General features: G+C 45.1%; 1 long non-coding RNA gene across 1 annotated transcript; it reads right to left on the bottom strand.

Annotated features, from left to right (window-relative positions):
* Positions 1-1,436: 1,436 nt before the first annotated feature.
* LOC121981064 lies at positions 1,437-13,406 on the bottom strand. The gene is made up of 2 exons (XR_006111729.1): positions 13,362-13,406; positions 1,437-1,783 (listed from the first exon to the last, which is right to left on the bottom strand). It is a non-coding gene; the product is annotated as an uncharacterized LOC121981064 (long non-coding RNA).
* Between the last annotated feature and the right edge of the window lie 8,102 nt (positions 13,407-21,508).

The following is a 21,508-nucleotide window of genomic DNA, read 5'->3' as shown; positions in this document are numbered from 1 at the left end:
GTTGGTTTTAAATCCGCCTTTTTGAAATTCCACAATAGCTACCTACCTACCTGTGGGAGCATATGGGACCTTCATTGGAGCAGATGAAATGGAGCTCCTCCACAAGAAACTTCATGTAAATAATTCAAAACACAGCTACATCACATTGTTCTTTTGTGTTACTTTGTTTGCGTGTTCCTTCTCCACTTGAACTCCTTCGATAGTGAAATAGACAGACAGAGTGGGGATCCTTGTAATCGACTTCAAATAACCGAGAACCACGTTTCCTTAACTGTTGTTGTCGTCGACTTTAGCTCATGGCAAGTGGTGAACATTATATCAAGAATTGAGCTGGCAAAGTTTCTTTAAGATCTAAAGCAACATCATCATATTCTCCATTGCAGTAGAAGAATGGTGAATGTTCTCCACCGAGTCAAGAACTCGAGGTCAAGGATAATAGAGCATTGCACTGCTTGTGTATTTCATAAACAATGACTAGCTTTATTTCGTGCAAAGCAACAAGATCTAGAGCAACCAGATCTAGATCATGAATTGAAGTCAACTCTCGAAAGTCGATTTGGATGAAGGGCACTGAGGTTGGTAGGGCAGAAGGCTCGTTTCGGGAAGAAGAGAGCATCGTGATTTGCACGAACGAGGATCAAGAGATCTAAATGACTACATTTTATCAAAAACATAGTTATAAGAGTAGGCGTATCTTAGGTTCATGGGCTCTCCATGTATCTTATAAACATTAATTGTCGACAAGGTTCATGGACTGAAGTAGCATCTGCTTGGAATACCAAGAGGCTATGGCACCAAGCACCAAGATGTTTCTGCAAAGTATCTCAGGGGACGTTTGGTTCTTTCCTAGGAATAGGAATCGGAATGGGATTGGACCCTTGGATATGTCAAGGGTATTTTATGTGTGTGCATGATTATATGTATTAAATACAACAGGAATTGTATTAGTTTTAGGATTTTACATTTTTGTTTCGATCTATATTACATATACATTTCTTCGTGGAATATAGAATCGATAAATGTAAAATTCTATTTTTGTCGCGGATCGTATCCTTGCAAGACGTGGTACTATTTATGGACCAGAGGCGCAGCAGAATAAGAAGCAAGATAGATGCGGCGATTAGCCCCGATTGCGGTGGCTAAAGATGACAGCAGCTAGGATTGGCAGCACATGAAGGACAGTGATGGAAAAGATCATAATAGTTGGAAAATTATTTTTCCATATTTATTGCTTTATTTGCTGTGATGGTATTTGTCACGCCCCCAGAGGGGTCCCTGCCAGAAGGAATTTCGGCAACATATCCCTTGTACGGGTGACAATCTGAAACATTACTACATACAAAATATACATCAGCCACACTCGACTGGAATATATGCACAAATAGAAACAACATAACATGCAGTTTAATATACTCAGCCTACCCGGCTGGACAAAATGAAATAACACATAACCACCATCTATAACCATCAGCCTAAACGGCTGGAACAAAATAGAAACACACACAGCGGAAGACGGAACGATAAATACTCAGCCTACACGGCTGGATGTAAACGCAGCGGAAATCACAAAAGAAAACAAATGTATGACCGACAAAGCCACTAACTAAATTACCTACAACCACCAGACTAGACTCAAAAAAACACATCGACTTGTTCAAAACCAAAATACACAAAACTAATATACATCCAAATAGTGACAAGACCCAAAAGAAACTATCCTCGAGTGTGACGTGGGACCGACAGCCGAGACTCTCCAAGCATCCATGACTCATCTATCTGTTATCTGGCGAAAGAAAACCAATTTGCGAGGTGGTGAGTATTGGAACTCAGCGGGTAAGGAAAGAGATAGTGCATGAACATAACATATAACTAGAAAGTGAGCCAAGAGTATACAATCTCATAAAAGAAATAGCAGATACTACAATAGAACCAAAATAAACACTCATACCTGAAACCATATCCTAGGCTAGGTATAGTAGGACAGAACTGGTACTAATCTGCTACAGTACTACTCATAACTACAGAGACAACAAGCAAGGTATACACAAGCAATAACAGCGTATGTAAACAACAGCAGTAAATAAGCAATAACAGCATATATAAACAATAGCAGCCCAAGCAAATATAATAACAACGTATGCACGGATGATCGCTCCCGCCCACCTCTCTGCACCAAGACCCCTGTATGGTCGAGAGGTAGGGTCAGTGACAGACTGTACACCACTCCAGCTACCACTCACACGAATGACCGAGGGAACAGTTGCATAGTAACTAACTAGCTACATCTGCGACGGGGTCCCTGCTGCTCGTACTCCAGCTACCACTCGCACGAATGGCCGAGTGCGGCACGACAGGACAAGCGACATCGACTCCAGCTACTACCCTCTCGAGTGGCCGAGGATGCGGCATGCATGTAATGACATGATGCGAACAATGCAACAGTCATCATATATATATAGGCAGAAACAGGTATGCTACATGAAGCCAGCATGCTCAATATAGTACATAAATAAACAACAGTTAAAGCATACCAATATGATATTCAATATCTACTACTGATCATGGACAACAACAAGAGACTGTATGGATATTGATCCTGTCCGAAAGCTGAATCAACGGACGCTGGGCACGTGGCGCTTTCCTGTTGCTGACGTGGGTCTTCGGCCGCTGGTGCGAACTTCCGGCGACCCTGCAAAGAAGTCGGGCCGGGAAGGGGTTCACGGCGACGACCCCCCGACGCTCTAGTCAGAAAACGAATAGTAAGAAGGTGGCTCCAAGGATTTCAGATTGCATACCTCCGATGAAGTCTGATGGCGTTTATATAGAGCCATGAGAGCTTGGTGCACACAACCCAAGGTGTACACGTGTCATACCCCATACCGCAGCATGGGCTTGCCAGAAGGGCATGTTTGACTCCATGCCGCTACAGTCTGAGCGTCTGATTGATGGGACAGCAGAATATTCGATCGTACCATACTGCGTATTGTTTAGTCTTCGAACATGCCCGTTGTTAGCAACAGGGGTTACTGAGATGACAACCACACTGTCCCCTACTCTTTGACTTCCTCTTCTAGGATTAACCATCCAGCCACTCGGCCAGCGCGATCGTCTTTAGTCCGAGGTAGGTGGTCACCCGTTCGGGAAGACTGAGGGTCGTCGTTCTTCTGCTCGGCCCTTCGTTCCTGGTCAATCGAGCGCCGAAACCCCGACTTCTGCCGAGGCGCCTGTTGCCATTGGCTATTCACCGGTCGGCTGATCGGTCCGTCATTTTTCATGAGTCCACGTAGCGTTGACCCCTCAAAATGGGGGTCCCCTGTTCTTACCGCCGGATCACTTGCCTCCCCCCCAAGTCTAGTCGAAGGAGGCGAAGTCCGACTGACTGGACTGCCGATCTGACTGAGCAACGACCGCTACACTACTCCGCTCAGCCAGGCATAGGGATGCTCATTCGGTCGACGGCGTCTTGCCTGTGCCTTGTATTCCCTTGGAATCCATGCCGAATCCTCTTCTCTACGGCCCCTCACGTGCGCTGCGTGCGGTAAAGGGGCGCTCATTAAATGTAACCTGTTTCCTGCTGACACGTGGCTATCTTACTTTTGTCAGGGTATGGCGGTGGCGTCACCTCCGATGGGACAGCCGCCGTTCGAAATTAACGGCTAGATGATGACCTCGTTCTTCACGACCTGAATCGGACGGCTAAGGCCGTATGAGGCTAACGTTATAAATCTCTCGGCCTCCTCTCTCCGCCGCCTTCTTCTTCATCGACCTTTGACCTCCCGCTATTCTTTCTGCTCCGGCGACCTCGTGTTTCAGCTCCCCGACGGACCCGAGGCCCCTTTCGATCATCCCTTTTGCTCGTAAGCCTTCCTTTTCCTCGCTCCCTCCTTCTTTTTTTCTGTTAGCTGTCCCCTTTAAGTCTACCACCTTTTCTTTCTCGTTCGAACCCTTCTTTTTGCCTCGAATTTCTTACTGCGTTTTGCCCATGACTAGCACTTCTCAGTCGACCGCCGACACTCCTGGTCTTTGGTACACGACCATGGAGAGCCGGTTTGACGAGGAGGACGCGCTGCGCCTCGCTCGGACTTATGACATCCCTTCCGACCACCACATAGTAATAGCCACCCCAGCCGATCGGCCTCATGAACCGCCGCCCGGCACCGTTCTTTTCTTCCGAGACCAATTTTTGGCCGGGCTACGCTTTCCACCCCATAAGTTTTTCTTGCAAGTTTGCAACTACTTTCGCATCCCGCTCGCCCAGCTAGTTCCGAATTCCATCAGGCTGCTGAGCGGGGTGGTAGTTTTGTTTAACCTGAATAACATCCCGTTGGACCCCAAGGTGTTCCACTACTTCAACTACCCTAAGCAGGCCGAATGGGGTACTTTCGTTTTCCAATCTAGGATAGGTTTTGTCCTTTTTGATAATATGTCGAGCTCCAATAAACATTGGAAGGAGCACTTTTTCTACGTGCGTTTCCCCGAGCTACCTGCCTTTCGTATCAAATGGCAAACGGCGATGCCAGCGCAACCGGAGCTCAAGTTCAAGGGCGATCAGGCCTACCTTCATGCGGTCGATCGGCTGGTCGGCCAGCGATATCACATCGACAAGCTGCTCCTTCCGGGAGTACTGTATATATTCAGCTTGTCCTCTATCCCAGCCGATCTGCCTTGCAACATGAGTAAGTTCTCTTATCTTCCCATTTCTTTTGTTCTAACTGATTTATTCTTTGTTTTTGCAGCCGAAGTCATGTGGCGCGCCAAGGCTACCGAGCGACTGAAATTGAGAGCCGCCGAGATCGAGGCGGCCAAGAATAGGGAGGTCGCCGAGCGGAGCTTGGCCTCAGCTGGTCCGGCCAGCGAAGAGGGTGAGGGGACTCAGACTGTCCCCGAAGCCTTAGACGCTCCTGCCTCTCTCGGCGAGGCTGCGGGCGATCTCGAGCCTTCTACTCAAGTCGAGGTAGAGGGCCGTTCGGCCGACGACGTTCCCCTGGCCACTCGGAAGCGTAGACGGCCAGAGCTAGCCTCTCAACCAACCCCATCTGATGAGCCGCAGTCCGAGCGGGGCGATGAAGCTCCAGTGCTATCCGGGACGGTCTTTATAAAGAGTACCCCCACGCCGCGCGGCTCTCCAAGGGCTATCTCTGATGTGTCGCCTTCCAGTCCTCCCCGAACCCTACAACGTCTTAAGCGGTTGGGCGACCGTCCTTCTTCCTCCACCGGTGAGCCGTCCGGTAAGGCCGCTGCGCCCCTGGGTGATCCGAGCGGCCCGAGATTGATAAAAACTGTCTTGCGCCTCCTGTCTGAGGAATATATGGCGGCTGCTGATCGGCCAGTGGTCCCCGAGCAGCAGATCACCCTTACGGGTCCTCTCGCCAAAGCCTGGGAGGACGCTCGGCTCCGAATTGCAATGATGACTCCCGGTCAGCTGGGCGACAGCAATCTACAACAGGCTACCGGGGTATGTTCTTTGTCATGCTAGTTATTTGGATTTAGTTTCTAACTTGCTCCTATCCATTTACAGAATTGGGTGGAGCAAATTGCAATCAGCAATCGCCTAGCCGAACTGGAGGACGAGCTGAAGAAACTCAAAGCCGCAGGAGATAGCAGACAGTCAACGGCCGCTCTGGAGAAGGCCAAAAAGCTGCTGGAAGCCGAACGGGGTAAGTCCTCCGGCTTGTCGAGCGAAGTGGCTCGACTCGAAGCTTTGGTCAAGCAGCGGGATAAGGAGATAAAGACCGCTACCACCCGGAAGCTTAAAGCCATCGATGACATGGATATGATGAAGGTAGAGAACCGGGGGTTAGAGCAGCGGGTTAAAGAATTGGAAACCTCATTATCCGCCGAACAGGAGGGACGTTCGGCCGACCAGGCTAAAGCGGAAGGGGCTCTGAAAGATCTTCAAGCTGCCTTCGATGCTTCTAAAGCTACTTTTAAAGAATATCAGGACGGGGAGCCTGGCCGATCGGCGGAGGTGCGCAAAGCATTCGTCCGTTCGGATGAATTTGGCGAAAGGTTTAGCGACAAGCTATCCTTAACTTTTGAAGAGGCGATCAAAGTGGCAGTGGACTATCTGAAGACCAAAGGCCACATACCCGCCGAGTTGTCCCCCCCCCCCCCCCCCCCCCGGCGGCCATGATGGGCTCCATCCCCGACTCCCTCTTTAATTTCGATGATAGTGAATGAGGGGTTTATGAAATTTCTCTCAAGTGTGCAATCTTTTGTATGCCTGCCGTTAGGGGCGAATATAATAAATTTTGTCTGTCCGCCGCTCGACGTAAACGGATAGTCTCCTTTTGTTATTTGTTTGTTCGAACCGTGTCCAATCTTTAACTTTCGTCTCGGTCTCAGTTTTCTCGCATCCAAGTACATTTTATAAAGGAGTCGCTCGGCCGCACGATGTCTTCATTCTCGCCCTTAAGGCAGGCCCGATCATGGGCCGACCGTTACAACCGAGTAAGACCTTGCAGAAAGTTATCCGTCCGGAGGATTTATAGACTCCGGTTATTCGCCTTTGAACGTCGAATTTTACCGTCAGCGCCTGACGACCTTCCGCTCGGCGGGTTTATAGGCGCCGGCTCGTCTCTCGATTTTTAACGTCGGAGCTCGACGGTCTTCCGCTCGGAGGATTTATAGACGCCGACCCGTCTCTCGATTTTTAACGTCGGAGCTCGACGGTCTTCCGCTCGGTAGGTTTATAGACGCCGGCACGTCTCTTGATATTTAACGTCGGAGCTCGACGGTCTTCCGCTCGGAGGGTTTATAGACGCTGGCTCGTCTCTCGATATTTAACGTCGGAGCTCGATGGTCTTCCGCTCGGAGGATTTATAGACGTCGGCTCGTCTCTCAATTTTTAACGTCGGAGTTCGACAGTCTTCCGCTCGGCGGGTTTATAGACGCCGGCTCGTCTCTCGATTTTTAACGTCGGAGCTCGACGGTCTTCCGCTCGGCGGGTTTATAGACGCCGACACGTCTCTCGATATTTAACATAGAAGCTCGACGGTCTTCCGCTCGGCGGGTTTATAGACGCCGGCTCGTCTCTCGATATTTAACGTCGGAGCTCGACGGTCTTCCGCTCGGAGGATTTATAGACGCCGGCTCGTCTCTCGATATTTAACGTCGGCGCTCGACGGTCTTCCGCTCGGAGGGTTTATAGACGCCGGCTCGTCTCTCGATTTTTAACGTCGGAGCTCGATGGTCTTCTAAGGCTAACTTTGAAGCGGCCGTTCGGCGAAGCTATTTGCCCTTTAATCATTTTTGCTTCCTGCATTACAAGTACATAGGCGACCCAAAATATATACAAAAATGAGTTACATAAGTGCACCTTTCACCTAACTCGATAAGGCTGGAGATGATTCGCGCTCCATGGCCTATCCAGTTGCCGCCCGTCTTCATCTTCCAAATAATAAGCACCCGAGCGGAGCTTTTCGATGATTTTGAAGGGGCCCGCCCAAGGAGCTTCTAGCTTGCCGACGTCGCCGACCGGCTTCACTTTCTTCCAAACAAGATCGCCGACCTGGAATGATCTGGGGATTACGCGCCGGTTGTAACTCTGCTTCATTCTTTGACGATACGCCATCAGCCGGACGGACGCCTTGGCTCTTTCTTCTTCGACCAAATCCAGCTCCATGTTCCTCCGCTCGGCGTTGTCGTCATCATAATTCTGGATCTGAGCGGACTCGACGCCAACTTCGACAGGAATAACCGCTTCGCCACCATACACCAGATGGAAGGGCGTGACTCCAGTTCCTTCCTTCGGTGTCGTTCGGATGACCCATAAGACGCCTGGCACTTCATCCACCCAGCTACCTCCCATATGGTCGAGCCGAGCCCGCAAAATGCGAAGAATTTCCCGATTGACTACTTCGGCTTGACCATTGCTTTGGGGATATGTCACAGACGTGAAGTGTTGTTCGATGCCGTAGCTTTTGCACCAATCTTCAAGCAAATTTCCTGTGAACTGCCGCCCGTTGTCGGAAATAAGTCGACGGGGGATGCCGAACCGACAGATGATGTTCTGCCATATAAACTTTTTGACCATCTGCTCGGTGATCTTGGCTAGCGGCTCGGCCTCCACCCATTTGGAAAAATACTCGACAGCCACTAGTAAAAATTTTCGCTGCCCGGTCGCCATAGGGAATGGACCCACAATATTCATTCCCCATTGGTCGAAGGGACAGGACACAGTGGCTGCTTTCATTTCTTCTGCCGGTCAGTGTGAGAAATTATGATACTTCTGGCAAGAAAGGCACGTCGCGACGGTCTGAGCGGCGTCTGTTTGCAGAGTTGGCCAGAAGTATCCGGCCAGCAGTATCTTTTTAGCCAATGATCGCCCGCCCGGATGTCCTCCGCATGATCCTTGGTGCACTTCTTGGAGGATGTACGTCGCGTCTTCCGAGCTCACGCATTTCAACAGCGGGCGGGAGAAAGCCTTCTTGTAGAGTTGATCTCCAATAAGTGTGAACCGACTGGCCCTTCTCCTGAGAAGTTGGGCTTCATGGTGATCAGATGGCGTAGCTCCCGAGCGGAGAAACTCCATGATGGGTGTCCTCCAATCACTTGGGAATGTGAGGGCTTCCATCCGGTCGACGTGCGCCACCAAAGACACTTGTTCGATTGGCGACTGGGTGACGAACGACGTTATTGCACTTGTAAGTTTGGCTAACTCATCGGCCGCTTGATTTTCCGCTCTGGGTATCTTTTGGATGATGACCTCTCTGAAATTGGCTCTGAGCTTCTCAAAGGCTTCAGCATAGAGTTTGAGCCGAGCGTTGTTAATCTCAAAGGCACCAGAGAGCTGCTGGAGCGGCCAACTGAGAGTCTGAATGCAGCGTCACCCGTCCGGCCCCTACATGCCGGGCGTCTTGTAAGCCGGCTATAAGGGCTTCATACTCTGCTTCATTATTCGTAGCTTTATAATCAAGCCGGACGGATAAATGCATCTTTTCTTCTTGGGGAGACAGCAGTAGTACTCCAATCCCGCTTCCGAGCCGATTGGATGACCCATCCACATATATTCTCCACATAGCTTCCGGCTCTGGATTCTGCACCTCAGTTACAAAATCCGCTAAGGACTGCGCTTTAATTGCCGAGCGGGGTTGATATTGAATGTCGAATTCACTCAACTCCGTTGTCCACTTAATAAGCCGTTCGGACGCTTCTGGATTCAATAATACTCGTCCGAGCGGGCTATTGGTTTTGACAATGATGGTATGCGCCAGGAAGTATGGACGAAGGCGCCGAGCGGCAAGGACCAGAGCGAAGGCTAACTTCTCGAGCCCAGTGTAGCGAGATTCAGCATCTTTTAAAATATGGCTCAGAAAATATACAGGCTCTTCTCCGCTCGCCCTCACTAATGCTGAGCCGACTGCTTGCTCATTTGAAGATAAATAGATACAAAGAGGCTCACCTACGGCTGGCTTGGCTAGCACAGGCAGAGAATTCAGATATGCCTTCAGTTCTTCGAACGCCCGATCGCATTCTTCGTCCCAGTGAAATTTAGTGGCCTTGCACAATATTTTGAAAAAGGGCAGGCTCCGGTCAGCGGTTTTGAAGATGAATCTAGACAGAGCAGTTATCCAACCGGTCAAACGCTGCACTTCCCTCAGATTTCTTGGAGGCGGCATATTTTGTAGAGCTTTCACCTTGCTGGGATTTGCTTCGATACCCCGCTCGGTCACTATGTAACCCAAGAAACGCCCTCCTTTTGCTCCAAACAGACATTTCTGGGGGTTTAGCTTGACTCTATATTTCCGTAGCGTTCGGAAAGTTTCCTCCATGTCTTCGAAGAGATCGGCCGCTCGGGCGGACTTGATAAGAATGTCGTCCACGTATACTTCCAGATTCCGATCTGCCTCCTGAACACTTTGTTCATCACCGTTGATATGTGGCTCCTGCTCTTCAATCCGAACGGCATCACATTATAGCAATAGGTACCGTGAACGGTCGACTTTTCTTGATCTTCACGGCGGCGGCACCGATGATAGCCTTGGTAGCGTCGAGCATACATATCACCGCGACTGCGGTGAAGTCCACCACCGTGATCGATTCGAGGGAGGATAAAAGTCTTCGAGCAAGCTTTGTTGAGATCCCAAAATCTATGCACACTCTCCACTTGTTGCCCTTGGAGACTAATACTACGTCCGCCAGCCAGCTCGGGAACTGAATATGGCCGACCTCCAAAAGCTTCTCAACTTCCGCCCGGATGATGACATTCAGCGCTGAAATCCTTTTTCTCTGCTTTACCGGTAGGCGTCCGGTCGGACATGTAGCTCGTCTTGCGCTATGCTCGGCGAAATCCCGGGCAGCTCGTGCGTTGAGACGAAGACATCATGCTTTCTTCGAGGCATTTGATCACTCCTCTTTCGGCCTCGCCTCCAGATCGAACGCAACGAATGTCGGCTCTGTACCTCCTCTTTTCTTCATAAACTAGAGAGGAAGGCTCTTTATAGCGTTCACCACGATCCATGGCGACTTCCGAGCGGAATTGGCTTCCCGGACCATCTCGATGTAGCATCGCCGAGTCGCTAGTTGATCTCCCGCATTTCTCCCACTTTGTCTTCGACGGGAACTTGATCATCCGGTGGAAGAGACGGCCGCTCGGAACTCGCTGAGCGCCGGTCGTCCCAAAATGACGTTGTATGATGAGGGAGAGTCAACCACCACAAAGTTTGCTGTCCGCGTCCTCCTGAGCGGCTCTTCTCCCAGTGAGATAGCCAGTCGGATCTGTTTGACCGGCAGGACTTCATTGCCCGTAAACCCATAGAGGGGGGTTGTCATGGGCAGCAGCTCGGCGCGGTCAAGTTGCAGTTGATCGAACGCCTTTTTGAATATGATGTTGACCGAGCTTCCTGTGTCAATAAAAACGCGGTGAATAGTGTAGTTGGCTATTACCGCTTTGATGAGCAGAGCGTCGTCGTGGGGCACTTCAACTCCTTCCAAGTCCCCGGGCCCGAAACTGATTTCGGGTCCACTCGCCCGCTCTTGGCTGCAGCCGACTGCATGGATCTGGAGCTACCGGACGCTTGCCTTCCTTGCTCGGTTGGAGTCTCCTCCGGTCGGCCCACCAGCTATGATGTTGATCTCGCCTCGGGAAATATTGCTTCTATTTTCTTCTTCCCGAGCGGACGGTCGGGGACGTTCCCTAGACATCCGGAGATTCTCCCGCCTCGGAGAGCGATGCCGCTCGGGAGTCTGTTGTTGTCGTCTGTCAGCTACCGTCCGATCGGCTTCACGAGGCCTCTGTCGCCTGTCGGCTGATGGCGACCGACGATCGCCGCCTCTGGGAACGGGGTGGGCGATTAGAGGAAGACTACGACAATCCCTGGTGTTATGTGTGTCCGTCCAGTGGAAGGAGCAGAACATTGGGGTCCATCTCTTCTTTGGCTTGGGCCGCGCGGCAGCTACCTCTTGCACGTGGGACCTAGCATGGGGGGAGTGGATTGCTTCGGCCCTTGGTCCTCTGGGTGGATGATGAGCAGCGTGCGGCTTCCGTTCGGCAGGAGGAGCCCGCTCGGCTGGAGTTTCTTTTTTCCGGGCCGCTTGCGCTTCCTCCACGTTGATGTATTCGTTGGCCCGGTGTAGCATGTGGTCGTAGTCTCAGGGCGGCTTCCGAATGAGTGATCGGAAGAAATCCCCATCCACGAGGCCTTGTGTGAAGGCATTCATCATGGTCTCCGAGGTGGCCGTTGGAATGTCCATGGCCACTCTGTTGAATCGCTGGATGTAGGCTCGGAGCGATTCGCGGGCTTCCTGTTTGATGGCAAACAGACTAACACTGGTTTTTTGATAGCGCCGACTGCTTGCGAAGTGGTGGAGGAAGGCCGTACGGAAGTCTTTGAAGCTTGTGATAGATCCGTCCGGCAACCTCCGAAACCACCGTTGAGCCGATCCGGAGAGGGTGGTGAGGAAAACTCAACACTTCACCTCATCTGTGTATTGATGCAGGGTTGCAGTGTTATCAAATTTACCCAAATGATCGTCCGGGTCGCTGGTTCCATTGTACTCGCCGATCGTCGGAGGCACATAGTGCTTGGGCAGAGGGTCTTGTAGAATAGCCTCTGAAAATTGGCGGTTGATCCGCTCGGGCAATGCGTCCGCTCGGGGGGCTTTCCCTTTTCTGCTATCTCGTCTTGGCATTTCATCCGAAGATGATCCCCGTTCTCGATTAGTTGCTGCGGCTTCAGGAGTGCGGAATAGAGCTCGATGGAATGGAACCGTGGCCTGTGGTGCTTCCGCTCGGCCACCTGATGCTGATGTGGCTTGCTGCTCGGGCCACTCAGCTGGTGCCTTCTGTTTTTGTTCCACAAGCTTAGCGGCCCTCAACTCGATCAGAGCATCAAGTTCCTCCGTGGAAAGCGTCACCGTGTGCTGTCGTCCAGCCTCGTCCATTGTTTCCATTCGGATGCAGGAGCGTTCCCACAGACGGCACCAAATTGATCCTGTCCGAAAGCTGAATCAACGGACGCTGGGCACGTGGCACTTTCCGGTTGCTGACGTGGGTCTTCGGCCGCTGGTGCGAACTTCCGGCGACCCTGCAAAGAAGTCGGGCTGGGAAGGGGTTCCCGGCAACGACCCTCCGACGCTCTAGTCAGAAAACGAATAGCAAGAAGGTGGCTCCAAGGATTTCAGATTGCATACCTCCGATGAAGTCTGATGGCGTTTATATAGAGCCATGAGAGCTTGGTGCACACAACCCAAGGTGTACACGTGTCATACCCCATACCGCAGCATGGGCTTGCCAGAAGGGCATGTTTGACTCCATGCCGCTACAGTCTGAGCGTCTGATTGATGGGACAGCAGAATATTCGATCGTACCATACTGCGTATGGTTTAGTCTTCGAACATGCCTGTTGTCAGCAATAGGGGTTACTGAGATGACATCCACACTGTCCCCTACTCTTTGACTTCCTCTTCTAGGATTAACCATCCAGCCGCTCGGCCAGCGCGATCGTCTTTAGTCCGAGGTAGGTGGTCACCCGTTCGGGAAGACTGAGGGTCGTCGTTCTTCCGCTCGGCCCTTCGTTCCTGGTCAATCGAGCGCCGGAACCCCGACTTCTGCCGAGGCGCCTGTTGCCATTGGCTATTCACCGGTCAGCTGATCGGTCCGTCCTTTTTCATGAGTCCGGTCGGTCCCTCCTTATCCGATGGACCGCCTAGCCCTTTGACTTCCACGTGGCGTTGACCCCTCAAAATGGGGGTCCCCTGTTCTTACCGCCGGATCAGATATAAAAACGAGTAACTCAAAGGTTTTGAGTGGAAGTATCAAGCATAGGAAAAATTTCGAGTGGAGTCAAGGTAAAGCAATTCTTATCCAAAATAGTTCATGCACTAAGTTCGTAGAACTAGAGAATCAAAGTAAGAAGTACCCGCTTTTATACGTAGATTGTGTCAACCGTCTTCAATCAACGTCCTGCAAATCACGTAATGTACAATTTAGCTAATTTCATAAACGACACTAGCTAAACCGAAACCTAACTTAATTAGGGAAAAACCCTAATTCAACTATGCCGAAACCTAACTTAATTAGGGAAAAACCCTAATTCAACTATGAACCTCGATTCACCCAAATACAATGAATAAATCCTTAATTCACAGCAAGTTGCAGAAAAACAATAATATCACCACCAACTCCCATCTCTACCTAATACGTTACTACCTCAAGGAAACATGAATCAAATCCAGTATAACCCATTAAATCTGCTCCAAATTTTGAAACCAAATCCCTAGAAATCCCAAAACATACAACTCATTCAACAATTAACATCCCAAAGAAATAAGGATTTTTAATCAGTATCTACTCCCACTGTATGAAAGCTAACCTCAACAATATTTGCTAACATTTCAATCAAAATGGTTTTCCTCACCTGTCTTGCCACCTTAACTAACATATCATCCATTACACATGTTATACCGTAGCTATCCCTTGCTGCCAATCTCCTTTGTAACATTATACCACTAGCTAACATATAACCAAATCACAAATCTGCAACTTAACTTCTAAAAAAAAACACCACAACAAATCTCGATCAGACACTAAATTCCTCAATAATTCACCATATAACAACTAATAGAAGCAAGGATTAAGATAATACAACAAACGAAATTCTTCCCAATTCTACATAATCTTTAGAGCATAATAAAGGCAAATGCATCCCCTAACCAGCTTAAAAGAAATCCAGTTCGATAACGCATTAAACACTAGAAACAGAAAACAGAATTGAAGATATTTGTCACTGGGAATTCACAAAACTTAACCTGTTCAGCATAACAAATCATGGAGACAGCAAATACCTCGAGAAAACCCAATAGAACCAAACATTTTCGAGACATTCTTGAATCCGCCGAGAAAATCCAAAGAAAACTATCGATGATTCGAAGATAAGCAATACCATCACGAACATCTTTGAAAGAAAAAGAAACTCAATCACATCTTAACAAATCCATCCATCCTCATAAGAAAACCCTAGAAACCCCTCTCACCTAATCCCTATTTACCCAACCTCATAACCTAGTAACGAAATGTACTTGCCGGATCAATTAGGGCGTAGCGCAAAGAGAGGAGGTCGGCGGCTGTGTGGTGGTGCTCGAGCGAGGGAAGGAAGGAGAGGCCGCCGGTGAAGATGGTGCCTGCGCGTGGGGAGGAGACCAGCGGCTGTGGCGTTTGCGGGAGGAAGAGAGGCCAGCACCCGTAGCTCGAGAGAGCAGAGGATCGGCGGTGTCGCAAGGGGCTCGGGAGAAGAGGCTTGGCGGTGGTTCGGCGCGAAGAGATGTCGGGTAGGAAATCTAGGGCTGGGGGGGTTTTATAAAACAAACTTAGGTTTAGTATGATTATCTGGCCCTTAATCAACTCCTACTTCCGGGTATTCCTAACCGGCATTTATTGGGCCCATTAGTGCATCCCCATCCAAATGCATCATACGAGTTCCAATTAAATCCCAGAAAATTTCTAAAAATTCCTAAAAATTCCATTAAGGTTTTTCGTCTATTAACCTTATTATTTAATTATTATTTGTTGTCGTATTTTACAATATTCCTTTGGTCACACAAATAATAGCAGTGACTCCGTTGGGAATGATACTATTAAAAGTGTCTAAGTGTATACCATTACTTGATACTTAGTCCATTAAATAGAATTGTGCCCCTTCAGTTGGAGAAGATCACACAAATCCTAAATAATTTCTTATAACCATCCATAAGGGAAGTTTGATCTAGTGATCAGAAAACAAACTCATCCGTTGTGGAGGGAGGCACTCAGAGTTAACACGCAAGTTTGTTGCATCACTTACAAACCAGTAATGGAGACCGTAGTATTTATTTACTAATCCCTCTCCCACTTAGTTATTTAAGGTGAGGAATTTTAATTATGCAAGCACACATCACAGCAAATAAAGCAACAAATATGGAAAAATAATTTTCCAACTATTATGGCCTTTTCCATCACTGTCCTCCGTGTGTTGCCAACCCTAGCTGCTGCCATCTTTAGCTATCGTAATCAGGTCCAGTCACCGCATCCATCTTGCTTCTTTTTCCGCTGCGTCTCTGGTCCTCAAAAAGTACCATGCCTCATAAGGATACAATCCGCGACAAAAATAGAATTTTACATTTATCGATCCTATATTTCACAAAGGAATGTACATGTAATCTAGATCGAAACAAAAATGTAAAATCCTAAAACTAATACAGCTCCTGCTGTATTTAATACATACAATCATGCACACACAAAAATGCCCTTGACATGTCCAAGGGTCCAATCACACACAATATCTATAAGTCATAATAGTTGGAGCCTGCAACCACAGAGTTAGCGCATCCTACTATTATCTTGCCTAAATTATGTATGACATGTGCATAATTAAACTGAAAATCAAACACACAGAGACAAACCCTAGCTCTGATACCAATTGTTGGTTGATACTAGGAATGTCGTACTAGTTCCTCTGTATAAAAATTTTGTACAAGTCCTGAACCATTCCTAACAACTTATTGTGTTCTTTAGAAATTAAATTAGGAATCACAGGCGGAACTTAACATTATTGATTCCAAATTTAACTTATCTATTCTTAGAGGTTTAGACTTGGATCGCAAACGATACTTAACATTGTTAATCCAAGTCCACCCATGTTACAAAGTTGATTAAATATTTATTTCTATAATTGGCTTCCAGGTTAAACATGGCGAGACACTAGGCCTTCTTGGTTATGAGATTTTCCACCACTTCCTTGATAAAGCCTTTTAAAGAAATTCAATATTCAATCTTCTTATAGTAACCCTAGGTTTAACCAATAAGAACAATTGAATCACAAGATCGAAAAAGAAAAGAAAAGAACACAAACTCGAATCACAAATTCGAAATCTAGAATCATATGCCTCTTGTGTTTGGTATTTCAAAAACTATACAAAAAAACTAGTATGATGTGGAATAGAATTACTAGTTATACCTTTCTTTGTAAGCAACAACCTCTTAATCTTCTATCGTATTCCTCTTCTTATCTCGAACATTGTGTGGGCAATGATCTACCGAGATGAGAACCACTAAGACAACTTCCTTCTTGCAAGTTTCGGCCACCAACCTTCAAGCTCCAAGGGATGCAAGAGTAAAGCCTCCTTTCTCTCCTTCTCCAAGCAAAATCTGGCCAGCACAAGAACTCCTGGAGATGATATGGTTCGACCACAAGAAGAAGAGAGGAGAGGATGATTAGGATCGGCCACACCAAGGAAGAAAAGAGAGAGGAATAATAGATGTTAGGTTATTAGGTGAGGCACCTCTACCATCTCTTTTATATTCCTTGGTCTTGGCAAATAAGGAAAGTTTTAATAAAAACTTCCTTATTCTTTTTGCCAATGAAAGGAAAATTTAATTAAAATTTCCTTTAATCCTTTATCATGGTCGGCCACATCAATTGCTCCAAATAAGACAAGTTTTAAACACAAAATTAAAACTTCCTTATTTGTTTCTGGAAATTTTAAAATAAAAATTTCTCTATTAATTTTCCCTTCATGGTTGGTTATAATAGGAAATTTTATAAATTAAAATCTCTCTTATTAAAACATGTGGATAATTTCCAAAAAGAAAAGTTTTCTTTAAAATTAAAATCTTCCTCTCAATCTACAAATCAGGAAAGATATCAAATCTTTTCTTAATCTTTTGTAGAAACTATAATAGGATAGATTTAATTTTAAAACTCTCTTTTAAATCATGAAGATGGTTACAAAAAAGGAAAGTTTTATCAAAAATTAAAATCTTCCTTTTAACTACAAATAAGGAAAGATATCAAACATTTCACTTAATCTTTTGTAGAAAGCTATAAAATGAAAGATTTAAATTTTTAACTCTCTTTTAAAACCATTGTATCCACATAAGAAAAGATTTTTAAAATAAAATCCTTTTATTTTATATGACTGGCCACACCAAGCTTGGGTTCCAAGCTTGCTTGGACGACCACCTAAGGATGGGTAGGAAGTTGGTATTTTGTGGATATAATTCTCTATATATAAGAGGTACGATAGGGACCGAGAGGAGGAATTGGTTTTGGTCTCCCGATGAAATTAAGCTTCCCGTGTTCACCGCGAACACCCAACTTAATTTCATCAATAATAATTCATGTCACTAAAGAATTATTATTGAACTACTGCACCAATCCCAAATTACATTTTAGGCTCCTTCTTATCATGAGTGTGTTAATCTCCCTATGTTTAAGATATAGAATGCCCACTAATTAAATGAGTTACTAACAACTCACTTAATTAATATCTAGCTCCAAGAATAGTACTACTCAACCTTATCGTCATGTCGGACTAAGTCCACCTGCAGAGTTTACATAACAATCCTTATGAGCTCCTCTTGGGGACATCATCAACCTAGATTACTAGGACACAGTTTCCTTCTATAATCAACAACACACACTATAAATAATATCATTTCTCAAATTATCGGGCCTCTTGATTTATCGAACTAAATCTCACTCATTGATAAGTTAAAGAAATAAATACTAGATATATGTGTTTGTTATTATATCAGGATTAAGAGCACACACTTCCATAATAACAAAGGTCTTGTTCTTTAATTCAGTCAGTATAAAAAGAACTTACCTTAAATGGTCCGGCTCAATACACTCTAAGTGTACTAGTGTAATTTTATAGTTAAGATAAACTAATACTAAATTACACTACGACTATTCCAATGGTTTGTTCCTTTCCATCTTAGTCATGAGCTACAATTTATAATTTATAAGGAATTGATAACATAATCTTCTGTGTGTGACATCACACACCATGTTATCTACAATATAAATTAATTGAACAACTACACTTAGCATATAAATGTAGACATTTGACCAATGTGATTCTTTATTTCAAAAAAAATATTTACAAAAAGCTAGGCTTTTAGTATACACTCTAACACTCTAGGTACTGGACTAAAAGCAGGAATGAAGAAGCTAAAAGGCAAGTGCTTCATTTGCAAGCAGTCTGTACATTTGTAGGCGAACTGTCCTCATAGGAAGAGAACAATATAGGTATATATTATTCTCTAGTAGTTGGAACATATTTAGTGGTGTTATCTACCGGTACCTGGCGTATAGATATGATAACCACTGATCATGTCTGTAAATCATTGTAGGGGTTCCAGGAAACCCGACAACTACACGAAGGAGAAATCACTATTTACATGGGCAATGCTACAGAAGTAGCAGCTGTTGCAGTGGGAGATGTTTATAGGAATAAAATATTGGTTTTAAGAAATTATCTTTACGTACCAAGTTTTAGAAAGAACTTGATTTCAGTTTCTAAACAATACAAGGATGGATATTTTGTCTATTTATGATAGCAAAGGTGTTATCAAGATAAATAGGGAATTTATCTGTTCTGGTACGTTCATTGGCAATTTGTATACTCTAAATCCAATAACTCCCACAATGCAATAAATGAAAATAACACATCTTCTAAATCTAATAAGAGAAAGGAACCTTCGGAAATGAACCAAACATATCTTTGGCATCTAAGGCTTGGTCATATTAACTTGAGTAGGATTCAAAGGCTTATAGCTGATAGACTCTTGGGTTCATTAGTGTTGGAAAACTTTCAACTTGTGAATCTTGCTTGGAAGGTAAAATGACCAAGAGACCTTTTAAGGCCAAGGGGTATAGAGCCAAAGATGTGTTGGAACTGGTTCATTCTGATTTGTGTGGCCCTATGTCTATCTAGGAAAGAGGTGGTTTCGAATATTTTGTCTCTTTTATAGATGACTATTCGAGATATGGGTACATTTATTTAATGCGCCGCAAGTCTGAATGCTTTGATAAGTTCAAAGAGTACAAGCCTGATATGAAGAAACGTCATGGTAAAAGTATCAAGACACTACGATCTATTCGTGGTAGCGAATACCTCTTTGGAGAGTTTAGGAATTACTTATCAAAGGCTGGGATTCAATCCCAATTGTCTGCACCTGGTACACCCCAACATAATGGTGTGGCAGAACAAAGGAATAGGGCTCTTATGGAAATGGTTAGATCGATGATGAGTTATTCATAATTACCAAATTCATTTTGGGGATATGCTCTGGAAACGACAAGTGTACATTCTGAATATGGTACCTTCTAAATCAGTACCCTTTACTCCCATAGAATTGTGGAATGGACCTAAGCCTAGTCTAAAACACATTTGAATTTCGGGTAGTCCATCACATGTGCTGAAGGGAGATACTAACAAGTTGGAATTACATACAGAAGTTTGTCTGTTTGTGGAATATCCTAAAGGAACGAAAGGTGGTTTGTTTTATAATCCTAAAAAATCAGAAGATCATTGTTAGTACCAATACTCAATTTTTAGAGGAAGATTATGTAATGAACCATAAGCCCATGAGTGAAATTGTTCTAGAAGAAATTAGAGAGGACACGTCTAGTCTAGTACCAACAGTGCAAGATGAAATATCACAAAAAACTGCAACACGTATCACAAATGATACACAACAACAGACAATACTGTTGGTTGCTACTCGGAAAGCCTAGAGGTTCCACTGTACAAAAATTTTGTACAAAGGTCTGAACCTTTTCCTAGCTACCATGTGTTCTTTTAAATTAAATTTTGGATCGCCTGCGGAACTTAACACGTTTGATCCAAAACTTAATCTATTTGTTCTTTTAGGTTTTGACTTGGATCTCCTGCGGAACTTAACACGTTCGACCCAAGTCACCTTAAGTTATTAATTCCATTAAATATTAATTTCCATAATCGGTTCCCAGTACTGACGTGGCGAGGCACATGACCTTCTTGGATATGGGAGCAACCACCACCGACTAGACAAAACCTTTTATAGAAAGTTAATATTTAATTTCCTAAAATAACTTTAGGTTAACCGAAAAGAACAATCAAATCACAAGGAAAAGAAAAACAAAAGAACACTATATCGAAAACAAATTCGAAACTCTAGAATCGTATGCCTCTTGTATTTAGTATTATTTCCAAAAATAACTAGTATGATGCGGAAAGAAAAATTACTAGTTATACCTTTTAGAAAAACCTCTTGATCTTCTACCGTATTCCTCTTCTAACCTCGGACGTTGTGTGGGCAACGACCTTCCGAGATGAGAACCACCAAGCACCTTCTTCTTCCTTGCAAGTTTCGGCCATCAAAACTTCTTCTAGGATGAAGAGGTTCGGCCACCACCACCATGCTCCAAGGGATGCTAGAAACAAAGCTTTCTTTCTCTCCTTCTTCTTCTTCTTCTCTAAACTTGATCCGGCCACCATATGAGTCTCCACAAGAAGGATGAGGTTCAGCCATCAAAGAGAAGAAAGGAGGAGAGGATGGCCGGCCACACCAAGGAAGAAAAAGAGAGAGGAAAAATAATAGAGTTGTTCTCAATGAAGGCACCTCTACCCTCTCTTTTATAATCCTTGGCCTTGGCAAATAAGGAAATTTAAATAAAAATTTCCTTAATTCTTTTGCCATTGATAAGGAAAATTTATTTAATTTAAAATATTTTTTTTTCTCATCAACAATGTGGCCGGCCACTTTAAACCAAGCAAAGGAAATTTAATTCAATCAAGAATTAAGAATTAAAACTTTCCTAATTTGTTTCCGGAAATTTTATAAAAATTTCTCTAATAATTTTCCCTTCATGATGGTCAATAAAAAGGAAATTTTATAAATTAAAATATTTCTTTTAAACATGTGGATAAAAAGAAAGTTATCTTTAAAAATTAAAATCTCTTCCAATCTACAAATAAGGAAAGATATCTAATCTTTTCTTAATCCTTGTAGAAGCTTTATAAAAGAGATATTTAATTTTTAAACTCTCTTTTAAATCATGAACATGATTAAAAGGAAAGTTTTTACCAAAATTAAAATCAACCTTTTAATCTACAAATAAGGAAAGAGATTTAACTCTTCTCTTAATCTTTTGTAGAATCTTATAAAAGGAAAGTTTTAAATTTTTAAACTCTCTTTTAAATCATGTTATCCACATGAGAAAAATTTTAAAAATAAAATTCCTTTTTATTTTAATAGGGCCGG

Source organism: Zingiber officinale, chromosome 5A (genome assembly GCF_018446385.1).
Source record: "Zingiber officinale cultivar Zhangliang chromosome 5A, Zo_v1.1, whole genome shotgun sequence".
In the NCBI taxonomy this organism is placed as follows: domain Eukaryota; kingdom Viridiplantae; phylum Streptophyta; class Magnoliopsida; order Zingiberales; family Zingiberaceae; genus Zingiber; species Zingiber officinale.
The sequence above is the reverse complement of the archived record's forward strand: the minus strand, read 5'-3'. Positions and strand labels throughout refer to the sequence as shown.